Source organism: Nerophis ophidion, linkage group LG25 (assembly GCF_033978795.1).
Source record: "Nerophis ophidion isolate RoL-2023_Sa linkage group LG25, RoL_Noph_v1.0, whole genome shotgun sequence".
In the NCBI taxonomy this organism is placed as follows: domain Eukaryota; kingdom Metazoa; phylum Chordata; class Actinopteri; order Syngnathiformes; family Syngnathidae; genus Nerophis; species Nerophis ophidion.
The window spans coordinates 5,683,708-5,686,207 of record NC_084635.1 but is presented as its reverse complement, the minus strand read 5'-3'; the positions used below and the strand labels follow the sequence as shown (position 1 = coordinate 5,686,207).

At 40.6% G+C, this 2,500-nt stretch overlaps 1 protein-coding gene across 1 annotated transcript in view; it reads left to right on the top strand.

Annotated features, from left to right (window-relative positions):
- The window catches only part of lrp4 (low density lipoprotein receptor-related protein 4), a 475,714-nt gene that overhangs the window by 342,138 nt on the left and 131,076 nt on the right, over nucleotides 1-2,500 (top strand). The window lies entirely within an intron of this gene.

Sequence of the window (2,500 nt, the reverse complement as noted above, 5' to 3'; positions counted from 1 at the left end):
CGCCGGTAAATAGCATGTTAGCATCGATTAGCGTAGCATGTTAGCATCGATTAGCTGGCAGTCAACATCAACAAAACTCACCTTTGTGATTTCGTTGACTTAATCGTTGCAAATGGATCTGCAGGTTATCCATACATCTCTGTGCCATGTCTGCTTTAGCACCGCCGGTAAATAGCATGTTAGCATCGATTAGCGTAGCATGTTAGCATCGATTAGCTGGCAGTCAACATCAACAAAACTCACCTTTGTGATTTCGTTGACTTAATCGTTGCAAATGGATCTGCAGGTTATCCATACATCTCTGTGCCATGTCTGTCTTAGCATCGCCGGTTAAATGTGAAGGAAAACAATGACATTTTTTTTGGATAAAAAAGAAAGTAAAATCATATAAAACAATGACAAAAAAAATAGTAATTAATGATAGTGTTAGTGGACCGGCGACACACACAATAATGTGTGTTTCAGGGACTGTGTCCCTTGCAGACTGTGTTATATATGTTGTGGGAACCAGCATTTTGGTAGCAGAAAGAAACAACCCTTTTTTGTGTGAGTGGGTGTGGCTGGGTGTGAATGGGGGAGGGAGGGGTTTTCTTTGGGGGGTTGATGCACTGATGGAAAGTGTATCTTGTGTGTTTTTGTGTTGATTTAATAAAAATAAAAAAATTGTGAAGACACTCCCGCACATTCAATGGGGGTCTGGCGGCAGACTCTTTCGCATCTTGGGGCCAGTGGTGCAACTTGAATCCCTCCCTGTTAGTGTTGTTACACCCTCCGACAACACACCGACGAGGCATGATATCTCCAAGGTTCCAAAAAATAGTCCAAAAAACGGAAAATAACAGAGCTGAGACCCGGTGTTTGTAATGTGTTGAAAATGAAAATGGTGGGTGTGTTACCTCGGCGACGTCACATTCTGACGTCATCGCCTCCAGCGCGATAAACAGAACGGCGTTTAATTTGCCAAAATTCACCCATTTAGAGTTCGGAAATCGGTTAGAAAATATATGGTCTTTTTTCTGCACCATCAAGGTATATATTGACGCTTACATAGGTCTGCTGATAATGTTCCCCTTTAACCCTGACACCAGCGCCACTGAAAACTTTATGTTTGTTTAATGAAGGGACAGACCGCATTCCTGTCAATAAAGGGGAAATTTCCCAAGAAAATGGGAAAAAGGTGTTTTTGGAATTTTTCTAATCAAGTAGTCTAACAAAATTGTCTTTCTTAGATTTATTTTAGAAGCACAGGTCACATTCATAGCAAGGTATGTAAGGATTGTGCAAGAGAAGAGAAATGCGGTATTCTTTATATCAGCAGGTGGGAGGGAGGGAGTTATTATTATTGGTTTGTTTTTTAATGTTTTTTTTTATTTTTGCTTTCCTGTATTTGGCTGCACTTGTTTAATTTATGCTCCCCCAAAAAATTTTGCTTTGCCTTATTAGACAGATGCATGTACTGCAACACATGTTTGTTGTGTTTTTTTAATTTAATCATTTAAAATAATTTTTTCATGTATTATTTCCTTGATAAGTGCCCTTCTTTTATGGCTTCAGCACCGGCCCCCGAAAATCTATTGAGAGGTGTTGAGACACCCTATTTTTGTGTCGTTATTTCTTTATATTTTGTGCTATGAGGGATGCTTTATTTGAAATCCTCTTTTACATAACTATTTCTATCAAAACAAAACTTACAGATCAAGTTTAAGTTTTACAAAGTTGAAAAAATGACCATATACAGTGGGGCAAAAAAGTATTTAGTCAGCCAGTTCTCCCACTTAAAATGATGACAGAGGTCTGTAATTTTCATCATAGGTACACTTCAACTGTGAGAGACAGAATATGGAAAACAATCCAGGAATTCACATTGTAGGAATTTTAAAGAATTTATTTGTAAATTATGGTGGAAAATAAGTATTTGGTCACTTCAAACAAGGAAGATCTCTGGCTCTCACAGACCAGTAACTTCTTCTTTAAGAAGCTCTTCTGTCCTCCACTCGTTACCTGTATTAATGGCAGCTGTTTGAACTCGTTATCCGTATAAAAGACACCTGTCCACAGCCTCAAACAGTCAGACTCCAAACTCCACTATGGCCAAGACCAAAGAGCTGTCGAAGGACACCAGGAAAAGAATTGTAGACCTGCACCAGACTGGGAAGAGTGAATCTACAATAGGCAAGCAGCTTGGTGTGAAAAAATCAACTGTGGGAGCAAATATCAGAAAATGGAAGACACACAAGACCACTGATAATCTCCCTCGATCTGGGGCTCCACGCAAGATCTCATCCCGTGGGGTCAAAATGATCATGAGAACGGTGAGCAAAAATCCCAGAACCACACGGGGGGACCTGTTGAATGACCTGCAGAGAGCTGGGACCAAAGTGACAAAGGTTACCATCAGAAACACACTACGCCGACAGGGAATCAAATCCTGCAGTGCCCGACGTGTCCCCCTGCTTAAGCCAGTGCATGTCCAGGCCCGTCTGAAGTTTGCCAGAGAGCA